The 21,814-nt window shown below is 36.8% G+C and overlaps 1 pseudogene; it reads left to right on the forward strand.

Moving 5' to 3' along the window:
• Positions 1-9,162: 9,162 nt before the first annotated feature.
• Positions 9,163-11,296, forward strand: LOC148573305 (protein FAR1-RELATED SEQUENCE 5-like; annotated as a pseudogene).
• The last annotated feature ends 10,518 nt before the right edge of the window (positions 11,297-21,814 follow it).

The raw sequence follows: 21,814 nt of genomic DNA on the forward strand, positions 1-21,814 counted from the left end.
CCTTGCCTCAGTCTCGAATCTCACTCCTCTCGTCCCTGCGCAACGTGACGGCGTGGCGGCAGTGACACCCGCCGGCGCCATCCTCCCCCTCTCCTCTCCTCCCTGCTTCTCTCCTCTCACCTTCCGTTTCTCCTTTCTTTCTTTCACGGGAAAGAAACGCTGCTGCTGAGTTAGGGAAAAGGGGATGAAAGGGGTAATGGTCAGCTGCTACGGCTGTGTGTGTGTGTGTGGGTGAAGGGAACCGGGTCGGGTACGGGTCACTGGATTAGGGTTACCTCATTTTGAAAATTAGGGTTAGGGATAATTTGGTAATAATATAATAATTGAAACTCATAATTAAATCCAACACTAATTATATATAGAAAATATTATTTGCTCATCAATTTCACAAATTATTTTCCATAAAATGCCCAAATCAAAATAATTAGAAATAATATAATTAAACCCCTTTATTTTTCCAAAGTAGCAGTATTAATATTTAAAATATTACTTATCTAATCCAAATCATATAAAATCCTTATTATTTCACAACTACCAACTTTATAATTTGAATATAGAAAATATTCCAATAATTATAAAATTGAATAATAATCATAACTTATCTCAAGTTCAATAAATCAAAACTTGCCTTAATTATCCTTAATAAAATAATCTCTGAAATTAAGGCTATAAATAACTATATGATTTGAGACTTGATCATAATAAGACTTTTCAAAAGTTCTGGGTCTTACATCCTACCCACCTTATAAAAATTTTCGCCCTCGAAAATTGATACAAAACGAAAGAAATTCCATAACAGTTCACCCTTGAACACATTTAAGGAAGAAGTAAAAATATCTCAACGTATAAACATATATACGGTTTTCAAATACTTGGATTATCTTATGCATAGGGATACAAAGGTAGGAGTATGGTTGCAAAGCAAACATTACAAGACAGGCTCAATACAAAAGATGGCATGGGTCAAACATGTGATGGTAAAGCAAGGCATTGAAGGTTATAAAACAGGATGAGGTTACAATGACATGCTCAACATCCGCACACTAATCTCATATCAACCTCCAAACTTCAACTTTCCAACTCCATCAAGCACTTTACAACCTCATAGCCAATCATAAGCCTAACAACCGCAAACCCGTTCGCAAGGAACAAAACACTCGCAACTCATAACGTTGTACACCTACCGCTTCGACTTCCGTATACACATATCACGTATTAAAGAACTAACGCATCGTGCTACTACGTCTACAAGTCGCACGTGATATCAAAACAATTCTCGAGTCTACTCAGAAGGATACCAGATTTAGAACGGAGAGACAATTGTCAAGGACAATACTCATAGATTTGAAAGAATATATCCAATTCCAAGTAAACAAGGATGTTGAAGCAATGAAGTTTGCTAGAAATAAATCAATTGACAACTTCAAAGATAACCCTTGGATCCAAGAAATTCAATAGGACCAATAAGAAGAGAACCAGCGCCTTAGTTCGAAACAAATTCAAATTGAGTCGAGGAAGTACGAAGTTTATAGAGAAGAATCTCTCAAACCCAAGACAAAGCTCACAGAACTTCAAGAGCACGATTAAAAACACTTCCGAATACATTGGTCATAAAAGAATCGAAAACTTGCAAGAAAATCACCTCGCGGTCTAAAAGAAAAGTTAAGCAACAATTATCCTTCAAGAGAGTAACAAAAGCATAAACGTGGATTTACTTCAATACAAGTTCATGTTGAAGTAGATTTTGTAGAGTTTTAAAAACAAGGTGCACACAAGTTTGGCTAAAAGCTAAAATATTTCCTCAAATATTTTAGAAAGATAATTAGGTGCACAGCTTAACCAAAGGCAATCATAAAACTCAGAAAAGAAATCAAATGCTTGTTCAAAAATTCCCAAAGCTCATATTCAAACAAGCATGTATAATATTTATGGCAAGTACGAAAGAGGAAGTTAAACTCTTTTTAGAAAAGAAACTCCGAGATAAAAATTTGCTTACAATTTGGTAAAGGAAATAAGTGGTGCGTTACAAACGAACCGATTTTCACTAAACAAGGAAGCTTTCCAAAACCCTATTTAAAATAGCGCATGCCAACTTTAAATTAACTTCGTCAAGATTGAACAATGGTTTCAATCTCAATCAAGCAACAGAAAATAAATTCCGTTTAAAACTTCTTAAAAGAGAATTCAAAACTTCTTTAAAAGGTTCAAAACAAGACTCCAAGAGTGTTCTTGAAATCACTATCTCAGAAGAACATTCAAGAAGTTTAAGATGTACTAAAAAGGAGTCAAGCCTTGCAAGAAAGGATCTTAAATCAAAGTAGTTCAAACAAGAGTCACTAGACATAAAACATCAAACAAGTTTTAAATTGATCCAAAAGAATACAAAAGTCATAGAAAAAGACAACTCAATCATTTGTAATTTCTCAATGATAAATTTTTGACTAAACTCTTGTAGAGATAATGAGAGAATAAACAATGCACAAATTTTTGAAACGAATCAAACTGACTCACATAAGGATGAGATTCACAAGAGAGGACGAACCAAGATCAGTGGTAATGTTCACAAGACGTAAAAGATTAGTTAATAATAGAATCACGTATGACATTCATAGAGGTGAAAAGCTTATGAAGGAAAGAGTCCGTTCATAAGAAGAAAGTTATGAGTCCAACATTTCCAAAAGAACCACAATGGCATAAACCATGTAGTATGCTAGATCAGGCTCAAATCAAAATAAATTAAGTAAAGTTTATCAAATGAAACTCAACCGAGACAAAAGTGATAAATCCTTTCTTTTCAAAATTTTGAAAAATATCCAAATACATAATCAAATAAAGATGTGCATTGGAACCGTAGTAAAATTACTAGAAAGTCAATTTGTATTTAAAGTAAATGCCGTTCCGCAAACCAGTAAAAATACAGGCGAGATATTAAAAATAGATAGTTGCTAAGCGGTATGAGAAATCTTCAAAATTTCATGTATAGATAAGTATATATCTATTCAACAGCAATCTTCATAAAATCTCAAAATTAGCTGTGCTCACTGTCAAATAAGAGAAAAACTGAATCAACAATTTCTCAAAGAATGGACTCAAAATCAGGAGATAAAATGCACAGTGCATTAGGACCAATTCAAAGCCATGTCAAAGAATACAGGGATCAGGAAGAACTCAAACAGATGAAGACAGATGCAACAAGGATCTTAAACCAGCATATGCACTTAAGGTCAAACAAGAATGCATATGGATAGAGGAATAGAATTGAAGAATCAAACTACTTTTCAAAAGGATTAGCAAACAAGAACTTCAAATTAGGATATGAAAGAACAGGTCAACTCGAACAGAATTCAAGACACACAACTGAATAGCCTCGAGAAATAGTTTCTAACGTTCCCAAAACCCGCGATTCGCTTTACTCAAAACTCGTATTTCATCTATGATAACCCATCAGTGCTTTCATATACATAATTCACTAGTATTAAGCCGGCCAAACTTAATACCAGGAATTATGCAATGCAAGACTAATAGTGTTAATCAATAGACCGTCATGTGCATAAAGCTCTAATCCTCGTCATTCGACAAGACCTAATACATGACAAACACAGAGTATGCAATTGAAGCATAGTCAGTCCATTCCTCAGGCTCTACAGGAAGAACTGCTCTGATACCATAATGTAATACCCTAACTACCAAAGCTCGCACTTCCGGATGCGCAACTATGATAGTTCGGACATTATGACGACACTTATATTAATTAATACTAAAATATGAGCCTGTTTAAAACTTTAAACCGCAATACCGCTCCCAAAGATACTTTCGCTCGATAACGTACATCCATAAATACCATTCAACTTACAACAACTCGAAAAGAGTACATCCATATATATACATAAATATATATAAATAATATTACAAACATTAACCAATACAATTCCTATCCCTCTTACAGAATATATATCAAGATAAAGGCGAGGGTACAATAAACCATAACTAAAACAATACAGAGCATCACAACAACAATTAAATAAGCTCTTCATAACTTCTGTGCCCATATCCTGAAAGGGGAAAAATGTAGGGGGGGTGAGAACATCATCCTCGAAAGGGTTCTCAGTAGAGGGTTTTTGGGAATTACTGTAATAGGATACATGAAGATAAACCGTACCAATGATTAATAACCATCTTATGCCTCTTTTCAAAAACAACCGTTTACAATAAAAGAGAAATCTGAAATCCTTTTTCTGAAAGAAGAAACTGTTCATTTAAAACAATATTCAAAAGCATTTCAGAAGGTTTATCTATGCTGAACCAAATTAGCCTTTCACGCATTTCCAAATCATAACCACAATACCGAAACCAACCATCGGTCCATCTCAATTCAACCACGGCCCTAGGCCCAAACAATCCAACCAACAATCAATCACCACAATCCAACAGAGTCCCAGATGCAAACACAGGAAGGAAGTTCAAGCACAAACAAACAGTTATTACAAGTAGAACAGTTAGCAATTAATCACATAGGCAAACCAAGTATAATATGCACACCCAACCAATGTCACACAAATGCATATGATGCATGCCTGTCCCTAGTGGCTGATGATATCATCTGTCGGTTATAGAGCCAACCCGACAAGTCCTGGTAGCTAACCATTGGACTGTCCCTCTGTCGCGCATCCCCAACTCGAGTTATACTCATCATAAACTTGATCATAGTCATGATCCATATCCATCACCCTCACTGGTGAATATTTATCCATCACCATCACTGGTGAATATTTATGGGGGCGAGCTCATCCGGGACTTTCACAGTGCCCGGCCACACTTACGACATAGGGTCAACAGAGTATCAAGTCTCAACCTGGAGCACGTGGTGGCTAGCCACTGCTACTACCCAGGGAAACCCTCATCTCCAATAGTGGAAGTGCAAAAATCACAATTATCAATAATTCAGCATATACATGCATTCATTCTCATCCATGGATCAACACCCATCTCAGCCATCCGGCTTACGGTTCAGTCCAGAACCAGCCAATATTGATAATCACACAAAGCCATTCCGGCTCACGGTTCAATCCAGAACCAGCAAATATTCATATCATACACAGCCATTCTGGCTCACGGTTCAATCCAGAACCAACCAATATTTATAATCATACATAGCCATTCTGGCTCACAACAAAACAGCACTTCCACATTCAACATCATAAATTCATAAAATCGGCATTTAGGCCATAAATCACTTTTTCCCAAATCATTTCACTTGAAATAGAGTTTCAACTCTTTTTAGCCTTGACTTTGAAGATCTCATTTTCAAATCATCTCAGGCTCATAAGCCAAATTTACTCAAAGTGAGTTTCCTTTTTAAAGCAAAGCCACTCTCGGCATTCTCTTTCCAAAACTTCCAAAACCATGGAAAGTTAAAGATTCTTTTTGGGAACATTCAAAATCACCCATCCAACAATGGGATTTTATAACAAAAGTTTCTTGCCAGAGTCCCAAGTCTTTAGGGAAGGTCAACTTATATAAATTCCTTAAAATTCATTGAAACTTTTAAAATCATAGATTCCCGGTTCAAGTAAATAAAACTGAATTTATTATGAAACCGTTCATACAAAATCACAAGTTCCAACTCGGTCCAAAAATCAACTCATTTGAAACGGAACCGGTTCATTTGAATCAAACCACTTTCAGGTTTCTTTTTGGAACCCATTTTTCTAACTCTTCCAAAATGCCTCAAACTTGATTACTCAATCAAAAGTCTAAATTCCTTTGAAATCACTAAAAGCTCCTTTTTATATTGAAATCAATATTAGAGCATCATTCTTTCCTTCAGTGATTCAAACTGTACAAATAGTTCGTTTCTAAATAAGCTGAACTCAACGCATAAAGTTCATTAAATAGATTAAGCTTGAAAACATAAATATTCTCTTAATAAATCAATTAATACAACTTCTCAAATCCAACCCTTTTTAAATAACTTTACAAACAAGAGTAGGATTTTGTAGAAATTTCGGCAGCACCTCCCCTAAAACTTGGACTTTTGCCACCCGGTTCGGGTCCCAACTAAACCGTTTCTCATTCCTTTTCAACAGCTCAAAACCAGAAATCAATTCAAAACAAGCTAAATCCAACAGTCGCCTCAGTGGCATATCTCAAGAAAACCATTTCAAGATCAACTCAATATCAACCGATTTAACTCATTTCCAAAGCTTTAAAGAAACAGTTCAGTAACAAATCATTTGTCCAAGATCAAGTCAATTAAAGTAAACCAGGCTGAATTCAACAGTGCATTCGACTTTTCACATCATCAAATAATTGACTCAAATCAAATCAATCCTCAACGGATTAAACTCAGATTTCAAATCTTTAAAGAATCACTTCAAAACATTACATTTCACAAAGCCGCACAACCATTCAACCAAACCAACATCCATAATCACTCGAGTCAATCAAATAACACATAAGGCAGATACAATCACTAATTACACCATATCTCACATCAGTATCCATATGTAATAATTCCAATAATAAACTGTAGTTTTCGGAAAGCGCCCCTACCTCAAAACTCAAATTCCATAACTCAAACGCGTCACCGAGTCCTTTCCGCCTCGACCCAAAATCAACAATCAAAATCCCGGCTACCAAAACCTCAGCTCCAAACCATTTTCTCAGCAACCACAACGACTCTAATCACAATATATAATAACCGAGATTAACTCTCATAACAACAAATGCTACAACTCCTCAACGTATAATAGAACAGTAACTAGAGGACTTTCAAATCGAAAACGCTTACCGAAACTAAGAAAGAACGGCCAAATCAAGCAAGGGTAGTCCCGGCGGTGGTTCTGGCAACAATCGCGCTACACCCGATGACCAGAATGGCAGCAATTAGAACTCGGACCTATGTTACCAAACCTCAGAGTCTTTAACCAGGCATAACAGGATACTGACTAAAAGGGCTTTCCGAAATGAACATGCTTACCGCAACAAGGGAAGAACAACTACACCGAGTGGCGACAGCTCCGATGGTATTTCCAGCTACACCCGCGCCACAACCGGCGGTCGGAAACGCAGGGACGTAGCTTCTCCGACAGCGACAACGTAACTTATGACAGCCACTTCATTAAACACAACAGTTTCAGTGACAGCTTCAAGTAAAATTGAATTGGCAGCACTAGGAGGAACCAGAAACAGGGCAAGCTCACAAGAACGGCAGTGACCAGAAATTCTAGCGGCGGCAGAGGAATTCCGGCGGCATGAACCCCTTTTCTGACGCGGCAGCTCAATGGCGGACCGGCTTCCCCTCCACCACGTTCTGTTCTTTCCGCACTGCTCTCTCCTCACCAGCGACAGTGACGGAGGCAATGGCTTCACAGACGAGACCAGGCACGGCGGTTTCAGACTCTCAGCCCCTTCTCACTCGCGTACCCTCTCTCTCCGTGTTTCAGCCTCGACGGCGACTCCCGGTGGACCAGCAGCGACGACGATAGCGCAGACAGCCGCGGCGGCGCGAAGAGACTGGCTCCATGGTACTGCATTTCGGGGATGGTGACTCGCGAGGGTGACATCGACGGCTCCTTGTGGTGGTTGTGACCCTCCTCCCCTCGGCGGCATCAAGCAGCGACGGCAAACGCCAGTGCCACCGGCGCAGATCCTTGCCTCAGTCTCGGATCTCACTCCTCTCGTCCCTGCGCAACGTGACGGCGTGGCGGTAGTGACACCCGCCGGCGCCGTCCTCCCCCTCTCCTCTCCTCCCTGCTTCTCTCCTCTCACCTTCCGTTTCTCCTTTCTTTCTTTCACGGGAAAGAAACGCTGCTGCTGAGTTAGGGAAAAGGGGATGAAAGGGGTAATGGTTAGCTGCTGCGGCTGTGTGTGTGTGTGTGTGTGGGTGAAGGGAACCGGGTCGGGTACGGGTCACTGGGTTAGGGTTTCCTCATTTTGAAAATTAGGGTTAGGGATAATTTGGTAATTTCAAATAAAATTGGGAATAATATAATAATTGAAACTCATAATTAAATCCAACACTAATTATATATAGAAAATACTATTTACTCATCAATTTCACAAATTATTTTCCATAAAATGCCCAAATCAAAATAATTAGAAATAATATAATTAAACCCCTTTATTTTTCCAAAGTAGCAGTATTAATATTTAAAATATTACTTATCTAATCCAAATCATATAAAATCCTTATTATTTCACAACTACCAACTTTATAATTTGAATATAGAAAATATTCCAATAATTATAAAATTGAATAATAATCATAACTTATCTCAAGTTCAATAAATCAAAACTTGCCTTAATTATCCTTAATAAAATAATCTCTGAAATTAAGGCTATAAATAACTATATGATTTGAGACTTGATCATAATAAGACTTTTCAAAAGTTCTGGGTCTTACATTTTTCAAAAGTCAAATTTGATAAGTCAGTTTTGATAATTAAAAGTTTTTACAAAAATATTATTAAATTTGAAAAAATAACATAATTATTAAATTAATATATTTTATAATAGATAATTTCAATATAAAACAAAGATGGTAAAAATTAATTAATATTAGAGTCATTATTAAATATTTTAAGAGTAAAATAAAATGATCTCCTCTCTCTAATTAATTTATGCCACATACTCTAAAATAATTTTGTTATACATTCACTAATAAATTGTTATTCAATTAATATATTAATGTAAGAGTTATAATTTATACTAATATCATCTAAATATTTTTTAATACTATATCACAGCATTTTATATGAGTATAACAACAATCATATTTTATCAATTGAGTAAAAAATAAAAAATACTACATTATTAAAAGATCATATAACCCATTTTATTATCCTTTTTAATTAATTAAATAAAAAAACAAGTCTCATTTTTTTTACAAAATAGAATAAAATTAGAAAAAAATGAATCAAAATGGTACAAACATGGAGATTATAAAATTTTATTAATAATCTTCTTGTACAAAATCATTATTTATAAGATTATATTAACAATTTAAATAAATTTAATAACATAAAATTTATTTCAGTGTGTATTTTAATATATTTGTTTATAATTATTAACAACTCAAATAAAGTAATATCTAAAACTTACTTCATTATCTATTTTAAAATAATTACGAACATTTAATTTTTTTAAAACTTACTTCATTATTTTGGGGACAATTTCTATGACAACTGGGAAGAGAGAGCCGTCAACAGTATTGCAAAGCTTGGATGTATTAATTTCAAAGAAATAACCGCTGAAATTATGATGTGTCATTTTTCGGATCGATCAGTTGCATTTTTATTTTATAGTTTGTATGCGAAAATGAATGATTTTGCTGTGAGGAAGAATAAGATTCAACGGAATGTGAAGAATGAGGTTACACAACAAGAATTTGTATGTTTTCGGCAAGGCTCAAGAGATATAAGATTTGTTAACGACGGATTGCGACAGAACCGTGAGCCGAAGGCGGAGACTAGATGCGGTTGTGAGGCAGAGATGCGAGTTCACGTGCATTCAGAAAGTGGTAGATGGATAATATTGTACTTTCAGGAAGTTTACAACCACAAATTTTTAGAGGATAGACTAACCTGTATGCTATCGGGGCATAGGAAAATGGATGTAGTCATTGTGAAACAAATGAACATGATGCTGAAAGTTGGGATTATTCGTCTTTTGTGCACACTGGTGAGGGATTCCAAAATGTTCCCTTTCTAAAGAGGGATATGTATAACCAGATAGGCAAGCAACGGAGGCTCATAGGTGGGGATGCGATGTCTTGCCTTAAGTTCTTGGAATCCACAGCGCAAGAGAATCCAGGAATGTATGTGCGTATTTGGCCGACAAGGATGGTCGTCTGGTATACCTGTTTTGGTCAAATAATTGTAGTCAGCTGGATTATCGTTTGTTTGGGGATGTCGTACCATTTGATGTGACATATCGGAAGAATAAGTACGTGTGTCCACTGGTTGTGTTCTTTGGAGTCAATCACCATAACAAAACCAATGTGTTTGCTGCTATGCTAGTTGCAAATGAGAATGAGCATACTTACACCTAGTTGCTTCAACAGTTCCTGGACACAATGAAGGGTAAAGCACTTGGATGTGACATAATAAATGGACATGGAGTGATGAGAAAGGCAATCGAAATGGTGTTTCCTGGCACTTATCATTGTTTGTGTGCGTGGCACCTGCTAAGGAATGCTACTTCTAACCTAAACAACCCCACCTTTACTTCTGAATTTAAAAAATGCATGTTGTTCAATTATGAGGTTTCCGAGTTTGAAGATCATTGACATTATATGGTTAATGCGCTCGGTCTATTGAATAATGAATGGGTTTCTGACCTTTATTCCAGAAGAAATATGTGGGTAACTGCACATATACGTGGCCATTTCTTTGGGGGTTTTCGTACAACCTCTAGATGCGAAGGGTTGCACTCAATGCTTGGTAAATTTATCCACGCTCGGCATAATTTGAGAAACTTTTTTGAACAGTTTATGCGCTGCATATCCAAAGGAGGTCTGGGAAAGCACACTCTGATCTGCTATCTGTGGTTGGGGATGTAGTGCTATAGAGTCCGTTGCATGATCTGGAGATGTCAGCTTCCAACAAGCTCACAAAAGAGATTTTCTTCTTATTCAGTCCGATGCTTTTCCGGACATGTACACTGAAGGTACAGACACATGCTTTGAGCCAAACTTGTGATATATACACTTTGTCAAGGTCAATTAACACTCGTAAGGAGTGGCAAGTGGGTCGCTATTGTGACAATAATATTTTCAAGTGTTCGTGCTTGCGGATGGAGTCTCTTGGTATACCGTGTGATCATATTATAGCAGTGCTCATACATGTGCAATTGAGTGATACACCAGATAGTCTTGTTCTCGATCGTTGGTCGAAGAATGCTCGCTCCAAAGTAAGGGCATTTGTGGAGAAAGCTCCGTTTTGTTGGGATTCAACGATCACGTTGGATGCTGAATGATCTTTGCAGGGAAATGTCTGTTCTGCCATGTGGAGATGAAGCTTAATTTGTTGACATGATGGATAAAGTTCGTTGTGAGATATCACGGCTGAAAGAAAAAAAAGGTTGTGGTGATCTAGGAGATCGGAATGAAGTTCGGAAAGCATCAACATTAGAGGGGTGCGTGAGGGATCCACAAATGGCTCGGCGTCCAAAGTGGCAAAGAAAGGACGCAAACCACACATTGGTGAAGGGTGTCAAGAGGTGCAGTCTTTGTCACCATATAGGCCATAATCGAATATCTTGCCAGTTAAACACTAATAGCCGAAGTAATACATAAGAAGGTGCATCATATTTTGGTACTGAGGGTGAGGACGAGACTGGAACGATCAGTGACTCATCCGAGGAGGTAACAATATTAACAAATTCTTTTACTCGTTAGTTTCGTTGAATGTTTAGTTCATTTATGATTGTTAGTGCATGGCTAATGGAATGTATTATTTTAGATGGCGTGGAACGGTGCGACAGAGTTTGGATTGGCCGAGGACTATGACTCAGAGGGAGAAATATCATATCCATACTTCAACTGAATCCGCTTACATTTCATTTGAGTGGAAGGATAATATGGTGGGTCGTATAAAGAGTTGTCATAGTATTTATCAAACCTTATGCAGTAGGTGTTCGAGAAATTTAGTTTAAGATCATGCATTATGCTCTATATTTGAAATAAAAAATGTATGTGTAAGAGACTCTGTTATGGAGCATTAACTTTGGAAATTCATCATCATCATGCAGCATTATGACTTTCATAATTTATTCCTTATATTGAATTTGGAAATTTACCATGACCATGCATGCTGCTGTATGAGACTCTAGTATGCAATATTGAATTTGGAAACTCAAAATCATCAAGACGCAATATGAGGTAATAAAGAAAGTACTTTAAAAACATCAAAATCATGCATTATACTCTATATTTGAAATAAAATATATATGTGTAGGAGACTCTGTTATGGAGTGTTGACCATGGAAATTCATCATCATGCAGTATTATGACTTTCATAATTTATGCCTTATATTGAATTTGGAAATTCATCATGATCATGCATGCTGCTGTATGAGACTCTAGTATGCAATATGAGATAATAAATAAAGTACTTCAAAAACACCAAACAATGTCATACAGTGTGCCATTTACAAGTAACTAACTGCCATGTGCAAGTTATAAAATATTGTTCCAATGTGACAAAAAAAGATTGCGAAACAACACCATGTAATCCAAAAAACATCATCAACATCTGTATCATTCTAAGGTTAGTTACTCATAATCAACAAACTGAACCAAGAGCACCACCTTCGGGTTAGTCCTCGATATCTCAAAAACAGCCAATTGATCATCGTTGATGTTGCACAGCTTCACGAATTCCCCCCTTGCCTCTTCGCTTGCCCCCGTATCGGCTGTAGGCCGCTTGAACAGAGACATCCCCTGCATGTAGAGTGACCATGACATTGTCACCAACGTCGTGGCCAAAGTGTGGTACATTTGGCTGGCAAAATATGACAACGAGAAGTAGTTAGATAATGTGGACCAATACGGCAACGGTCATGAGTTCAATTATAATAAATTGGCCATTAGTCATATCATTATCATCAATTGTCATGCAATCCAGTTATTATCTACTAAACCATGCAATTCAACAACAAAATAAAGGCATTACAGAGATCAAATATTGCACGTTAATCATCAACATAAAACACAGACATGCACAATGCCTACTCGACATAACCTAACAATTACAACATAACCACCAACATAGAAACAACACAGATAATGTGGACTAACATTGCCAATATAACAGGTGTATATAGTCAAAAGGGAAGGAGATACAAACATTACTAGCACTAGACTTACCAGGAAGTAGACACGTAATAGCCTTCTTGTGATGTGCATTACAAAGAATGGGTGATCAGAGCGAAATGTCTGTGCCACCTCAGATGCAGCCGCGCTCCTAGGAATATTGATGCAACCCGTTCGAGGCTGATGCAGTGGAGAAGTGTTTGGAACCTGGGGGGTTCCTCTGTTGCTGGATTCACCTCTAGGCGGAACATAAGACCTCTCCACTCCGGGTAATTCAAAGATACGCACATCAAAATCATCGAGGCCCTTGTGCTTTAACAGCAGAATGTTATTGGGACGAAGCTTGTAGTCACGATAAAACCTTTCCCACCCCCCTTCGAGCATGATCTCACCCAAGACGTTCGGGCTACATCCAATCTTGTATGTTCTCTGCACCCCGTCAGAGACTGTTAGGTACACATGTTTGCTAGATTTCGGGAGGAGATCATTTGGAAAGGGTATGTGCTGCATAAATGGGTATATTAACAAAGAGCATAGCAAATAGTATTACAGGTGGCCATGTGAACTATTGGAAAATAAGGAAAATGATAAGGAAAAGAGATATCAACTATAGTCAAATAAAGATGAGATAATACCAAATGAGGATGGAAGAACGTACCAGTGGTCGTGACGGATCCCCAGCCAGTTTGATAACTCGGACGACATCGTTGTTCCTCCCAATATGCCCTAGTGCATGAAGAGGTCTTCTCCTACCTGCGTCCATGAGTTCTTTCTTCCAAAGGTACGAAGGTAAACAATGAGAGGATAGATGGAAATTGGGAAAGTGAGAAGAACAGTAACAAAAAGGGTAATGTGTAGGTCGGATTTGATTGGTGAATCCTATCTAATAAATGCAGTCAGACTTCTAAATCCTCTCTATAGGTTTATATGTTATCACTCTTCTAGTCTTCTTCTACACAACAAAATATTTTGTTCCTAATACATTAATGATTTATTTATTTTTTACCAATTTCTTTACTAAAACGTATTTTTTTCTTTATTAAAACGGTTAAACCATTTTGTAAATGAAACAAGTGGCCTGCCATATACTGTGGGCGTAAAAGGCTTTTAATTAAGTTGTAATTGTTAGGATTAATAACCCATGACCCAGAAATAATTCAGTCCCAATACAATGTAGAAAATTATTAACATTAATTCTACTCCAAGAACTAGCGTTTTACGTTATTACCCTAATTTTGTCCAAAATACTGTTGTTTTGTTTAGCTTTATGTTATATACATGAGCCGTATTACTTGTGCAAAAAGATTGATGACATTGTGAATGTTTTGTGATCAGATTCTCTACATTTAGAATCATTTGATTTAAGAGTAATTTTGCCTAAAAATATGAGATTTAAATGGCCAAAATTACTCTTATTAATAAAATGGATTTGTCATCCTTATGGATTTGTCATCCATGTGCGCTACCATGATTTCGTTTATTAAGCCAAGACATCAGCAATAAAATGCACATAATTAAAATATTTTACCTGTTGAACGAATTTCTTCTAAAATCTTTTCCATGACCTTCCAATTCAAAATACATGCAGTAGAAATGTGACATAACAAAAATTTGTATAAGACAAAAAAATTTTTTTGTTAATTCCAACTGCAGCAACCATGTTTAGAATCTCACCATGGTTAACATGTTAGAAGGTCATTGAAAGGTAAACAATTCCATTTGTTGGTGGGATTTATAGTTTGAAGCCATCACATTCATTCTCAGCTCAGATTCTATAGTTATGGAAATATACCAATGGAGGTTTATTGCTTGATTTTGACATTTAATTTACATTTATTTATTGTTCCCTAGTCCCACCATTTGTGTTTATGGAGGATAGTTGGAGACGTGTTTGTTAAACAGAAATAGAGATTTGTTATCCAAAATGTTATATATATTTTTCAACTGTGTTAAGTGTGTATTAAAATTAATAACTAAAATTAGTTATTATATATTTATGTATAAATATATGTATAATAGTTTATTTTTAATGTATATTTTATATTTTAATTTATATTTTATACTAATAACTAATTTTAATAGTTAATTTCAATGTATATATAATATTTTTAATATTTTCTTATATATTTTTAATTTATATTTTATATAAATAGTTGATTAGTGACTAATTTGTTTATACATGTAAAACAGCGGCTAATTATCCATTCACATTTTATTTATTACTCTATTATATAAATAATTTTCTAGCAAATATTTATAATGCATTAGTTAAAATTATTGCTAGTGAAAATTTTTAAATTTTTTAATAAATACATTATAAATATATTACAATTTTTAACTATTTAATATTTTAATTGTTTATAAAAGCTTTTTTAATCAAATATTTTAACCCAACAAAATCCTTGAATAAAAGATTAAGGGTTTAATTTGATTTCTCAAATTTTACATATGATTTCAAACTAACATCCTAGTTTAGTTCAACCAAATTCTTTTCTTAAAGTGACACCCAAAAAAAAAATGTTTTCTTAAATTGAATAAAGTGCATCATGTTAATTTTTTTTTAAATTTCTATTTTAACACTCATGTTAATATACATTAGCTAATTTTTTTTACTTTTTATTAATTAAACAAATTTTAACTCTTTATTTTATTTTGTAAAGAGTTTTGTACTTTCTGTTTTTTTCTAAAATACATTAGTATTTATCGTAATCTTTTTGAAGGACCAAATTAATTAATTGACTAAAAGTTTTTGGACAAAGATAGTAATTAATTAAACATTTATCATTAAATAATATATAATTCTCATATAAAATTACAAATATCCCATCTCCTCCTGGGTTGAATCCTGGAACCTTTGGGTCTTTAAGCTGAAACCATGTGATTTAGCCAAGCTTTGGACATAGTCACAATGACTTTTTTGTTACTTATGATTCTCTTTTAAGTACAATTTTTTTTGTAATTTTCTGCTAACTTTAGAGGGGTTGTATTCCTTCGATTTGTTGCCTCGTAGTTATTTCTCTCTCTTTTTCTCTCTTTTTTTTTTTTTTTTTTTTTTTTTTTTTTTTTTGCGGTAATCCTGTTGATTATATATAAAAAAAAAATATTACTAGTAATCCTTTTAAAAAATAATTATAATTTCAACTCCACCTTTTTTTTTTAATTTTAAACTATAAATATTTTCTCAAATTTTGAATTTTTTTAATCAAACGTTTTTTCCTCTTTCATCACTTCTTAATTAAATAATAAAAAGATTAAAATCTTAAATCATATGCTTTTAATAAATACTTTTTTAATTAATAGCCTTAAAAATATATATTAACTAATTTTCTTCCGTTTTTCTTCCAAAAAATAGGCAAAAATATCTAGTAGTAGCTGATGAGTCCACATTTGATGGTCTATTTCGACTCACTTTGAATGGATTTTAGCATATGAACTCACACTTAAGCATCAAAATAGCATACTTTTGTGTTTGATCCCTAATTTGATCTTAAATGTGAAAACATGCAATTTTGTGCTTTAATAGAGCAATTTAATCCCACCTTTATGCCATTCGATGCCGTGATATGGTTTGTGAGTGATTTCAGGCCTTGAAGGCAAGAATGGAAGGATAAAAGTGGAAGAAAGCATGTACAAGGGAGAAAACATGAAGAAAACAAGGAAAAGCACACACAGCGAAGTGTGCGTGTGCACAGCCTTGCGTGCGCGCGCACAGGCAAGAATTTCCATGTATGCGTACGCACGCACCTGTGCGTACGCACAGGTCGATTTTCAGCCGCGTGTGCGGACGCACGCGTCTGTGCGTCCGCACAGGTCCATGCACGTGAATTCATTAATGAAGCACGTGCTGCGCAAATTTGGAGGCCCTTGGCTCATTTTTGGAAGGCTGAAATACTGTTTTGGAGTACTATATAAAAGGGACTTCAACACTTATCAAAGGGGGGAGGTATTGGAGTAATTTTTAGATAGTTTTCATAGTTTTTGGGAGTAGGAGTAGTGTAGAGTAGATAGCTCTCCTAGGGTTTATCAATTTTCATTGTAGCATTTTATAGCAAGCTTTGATTTTGGATTTTACTTCTTCAATTGTAAGTACTCTTAATTTCCTCTTTAATTCAAGCACTTTCACTTTTATTTCCTTTTGGTTCAAGTTACTTTGTTCATATTGCAATTTTGTGTTCCTTGAAATTTTGGTTGATGAATTTTACATTTTATGCTTCCCTTATGTTTGATTGCTTGCTCATGTTTGGTTTTGTTGATAGTTGGTTATAGCTTTCCATTCTACTTTGCAATTTTTCATGTTTTATTTTTATGCACACAAGGTGTTTGTGAAAATGCCAACTCTAGGTTTTGAGTAGATTTTCCCACCTTGGCTTGTGGTTTGAGTTCCTAGGATACTAGAGTCATAATGTCCGACATTTAGTGGTAATTCTTGGGTAGTTAGTTGACTCTTTTTTCTATTGACGCTAGCCTTTTATCAACTAGTTTGGTAAGTTAGTTAGGACTTATGGATTAAGGTCAATTATGCTTGCTTGACTTACTCCTCGATGGTTGGGGTTGACTAGGCAAGATTGACTCATGATAATTACCATAGTTGTGGTTATGGTGATGTTAGGATTCCTTGGATCGTCACTCCCAAGTCAAGGCTCTTTATTTGCATTTTCACTAGTTTTGATTCTATTTACCCTTGCTTGCATCAATTTCAAATTTTGCTCATTACTTAGTTATTTTATTGCTTGATTCTTTTAACCTTTTGTTCTTTAATTACAAAACCCCCTTTTTTCCTCTTCACAACCAAAGAAAGTAACATTTCATTTGCATTCCTAGGGAGAATGACCCGAGGTTTAATCACTCTCGGTTTATATTTTGTATTAACTTTATTATTTGATCTTGAGAATTCATTGTTAGTTTGGACTATGCTACCAACGAATTGATGCTTGGCTTGATTGATTCCGAACCATACAATAATCCTCACTCATCAAATTTGGCGCCGTTGCCGGGGATGCAAACGGTGTTATATCTTTTGGTTGTTGTTAATATGTTAATAGTGTAAATAGCTCTTTTTGGTTGTTTGTTTGCTTTTGTTAGTAAATTTTTGTTTATATTTTCTTAATGACTTTTTCACACCATTACCACAATGCACCCCAATAGAACCCAAACACTTACCTTTATAGTCACCAATCTTATACACCCCTCCCTCACTACACACAAAACCAAGACCCTTACCCTCATGAGTTTTATTGTCAACCATCATCACCTCAATTTTTATCTTCATACATGGATCAAGCCACACAAGAAATAATCTTCATGCTCATTCAAGAACAACGAGAGTTCCGGAAGAAGCAAGAGCAAGTCATGTCTACCTTAGCCAAGGCTTTCGATCATTTAGCTTCATTGCGTTCATGCCACAAGCAAGAAACTCCAGTGGATGAATGTGTGGAACCAAGTGAAAAGTGTGGAGTGAAAGAAGAATTGCAAAATCAAGTAGAAGATGTCAGTCACAACATGAAGTGCAAGAGAGGATAAATGAAGAATGGGTAAGAATTGATCAAGAGGATTCCATCATTCAAGATTTTTTGTCCAACTTGGGTAATTCCTTCTATGACCTTCATGAACCTTCTTTATTGGATTTGGAAGGAGATGTTGATGTGGACTTCACACAACCTCCAATTTTTGACTTGAGTGATGATAAAGAAGGTTCAAAAGAGGTTGAGGAAGATATTAGTTGCCAAGCGATGAAGGCATTCATGCAAGAGCGAATTGAATGGGTGAAGAATTCTCCAACAAGCTTTCTAGGCCCACATCAATATGCCGTTTTAGAAACAGATGGCCAACTTCGAACCTTTCTTGGAGTAGTGGATGGAGAAAAGAAGAATGTTAATTGGCTAAAGAATGGAAAGTTCATTAACGGAGCCAATCCAACATTTGGAAATCAATTTTGGTGCAAGAGTCACTTTAGTGGATTCCAAGGAGTGCACAAGCGTATCAATGGTGATAGAGGAACTCAAGTATGGGATCCGGACATTAATTTCAGGAATCAATACTTAAGGATCCTCATTACTAGCTTGAAGTCTCTTATAAGTTTAATGCAACTTAATTGGGACCCCGGAGGTCAAATCAATGGCAAACTTGGTTGGAGATTCAAGGAGGAGTGGAAGCATAAGCTGCCCTAACAAGGATCTCCTCACCAAGTCCAACTTAGGACTATAAACCAAAGTGCTAGGTGGGAGATACCCCACCATGGTAATATCCTTCTAACCTTCTCTCTTTTAGCTTTTGTTCCATGAATAATTGGTTAGTTTGCTTGGTTGGTTATTTAATTTTGATTTTTGTTGAGTAGTTTTAGTAAAATAAGGTGTTTTTGGGAGTTTTGTGATGTTTTAGGGCTTGAAAACCTGTTTGGGATGTCAATTTTGGTGCCTTAGAGCCAAAATTTTTGTTGCATGAACAGAGACCTGTGCGTCCGCACAGCCTTGTGCGTGCGCACAGATCCCCTGTTTTTCCATCCCTGTGCGTCCGCACAGCCGTGTGCGCACGCACACCCCTAAAAGCCCCATCTGCTCGCGGCACACGCACGCCTTGTGCGTGTGCACACCCCCTTCTTTTCTCTCCTATGCGCCCGCACACGATGCGTGCGGCCGCACACGATGCGTGCGGCCGCACACGTCCTTTTTCTTTCAAAAAAAAAAAAAAACACTTATGCGATCGCACACCCTCTGTGCGCCCGCACAGCTTGAACAACACCCCCTGGTCGCAGCGTACGCACAAGCTGTGCGTATGCACCCATACCTTTTCCCTCTTCCGTGCATCCGCACACCCTTTGTGCGCCCGCACAGGTTGCGTTTCACCTCCTGCTAGTAGCGCTCGCACGACCCTGTGCGCGCGCACACTCCTTCTTTCTCCTTGTGTGCATCCGCACACGACCTTGTGCGTCCGCACAGGTCACTTTTCGAACGTTAATTCGAAAAGATCAGGGGCTCGCGCTTCATTTCCTTACCTTACCCCAACCCCTTCTTCTCCTTCTCTGAGCACACACACCCACCCAACCCCTATTCTCCCTCCACCCCTTTTCTAGCTTCCAACTGTTGTTCACTCATTGATTTGTCACTTAGGTTGCTTGATTTTGGGAAAATGGATTCTCTTTGGACCATTCTACTATTTACACATGTTTTTCCTTGATTGGCATTTGTTGATTTAATCGGCTCTTAATTGAATTGTTTGATTATATTCTTCTTCTTTCTATGATTTTATCTGTTTCCTGAGTTGTATTCTGTTTTTTGTCTTTTTCAGGATGGGCCGCAAGGGAAAAGAGAAAGCCAATCCCTTGGCTCGCCCTCCTCCCGTGCCTCCCAGTGACCGTCCAGACACTTTCATCAATTCAGAGGCCCAAGAACAATATAAGAAGCTAGAAAAGCGCGCCTTTCATTATGAGAGGAAGCTTAACTTGCCCGAGAAATATGCGGATACAATCCTTGACAGAATAAATTTTTATCATTGGGGATTCGTAAAATCTGACCCGGTGGAAGTAAATGAACACTAGGTCAAGGAATTTTACGCCAATCTTCTCAAGAGGGATGCCCACACCGTTTTTCTGAGAGGTGTCACTGGTGCACGAAATTGTGATCTCTAGCAACGGCGCCAAAAACATGGTACGCACGTTTATAATCTCAAATTCTTTTTCACAACTCCGATACAGCTAACCAGCAAGTGCACTAGGTCGTCAAAGTAATAAACCTTACGTGAGTAAGGGTCGATCCCACGGAGATTGTCGGCTTAAAGCAAGCTATGGTCACCTTGTAGATCTTAGTCAGGCAAATTCAAATGGTTATGGGATTTTGATAATTATGATATAAAATATAAAATAGGATAGAGATACTTATGCAATTCATTGGTGAGAATTTCAGATAAGCGTATGGAGATGCTTTTGTTCCTTCTGAACCTCTGCTTTCCTACTGCTTTCATCCAATCACTCATACTCCTTTCCATGGCAAGCTGTATGTTGGGAGATCACCGTTGTCAATGGCTACCGTCCGTTCTCTCAGTGAAAATGGTCCAAGTGCACTGTCACCGCACGGCTAATCATCTGTCGGTTCTCAATCATGTTGGAATAGGATCCATTGATCCTTTTGCGTCTGTCACTACGCCCAACACTCGCGAGTTTGAAGCTCGTCACAGTCATCCCTTTCCAGATCATACTCGGAATACCACAGACAAGGTTTAGACTTTCCGGATCTCAAGAATGGCCGCCAATAATTCTAGCTTATACCACGAAGACTCTGGTCTGAACCAGGAGCCCAAGAGATATGCATTCAAGCTTGTTTTCATGTAGAACGGAAGTGTTTGTCAGGCACGCGTTCATAAGTGAGAATGGTGATGAGTGTCACATAATCATCACATTCATCATATTCTTGTGTGCGAATGAATATCTTAGAATAAGAATAAGCTTGAGTTGAATAGAAAAACAATAGTACTTTGCATTAATTCATGAGGAATAGCAGAGCTCCACACCTTAATCTATGGTGTGTAGAAACTCCACCGTTAAAAATACATAAGTGAAAGGTCTAGGCATGGCCGTGAGGCCAGCCTCCATTGTCTAAGGACTAAATGTTCCAAAGATCATGTAAATACAATAGTAAAAAGTCCTATTTATACTAAACTAGTTACTAGGGTTTACAGAGATAAGTAAATGATGCAGAAATCTACTTCCGGGCCCACTTGGTGTGTGCTTGGGCTGAGCATTGAGCTTTCATGTGTAGAGACTCTTTTTAGAGTTAAACGCCAGTTTGTAGCCTGTTTCTGGCGTTTAACTCTGGTTTGCAACCTGTTTCTGGCGTTTAACTCTAGAATAGGGCAGGGAGTTGGCGTTTGAACGCCAACTTGCATCATTAAAACTCGTGCAAAGTATGGACTATTATATATTGCTGGAAAGCCCTAGATGTCTACTTTCCAACACAATTGAGAGCGCACCAATTGGATTTTTGTAGCTCCAGAAAATCCACTTCAAGT

This window comes from Arachis ipaensis, chromosome B2 (genome assembly GCF_059453495.1).
Source record: "Arachis ipaensis isolate K30076 ecotype BB chromosome B2, ASM5945349v1, whole genome shotgun sequence".
Classification (NCBI taxonomy): Eukaryota; Viridiplantae; Streptophyta; class Magnoliopsida; order Fabales; family Fabaceae; genus Arachis; species Arachis ipaensis.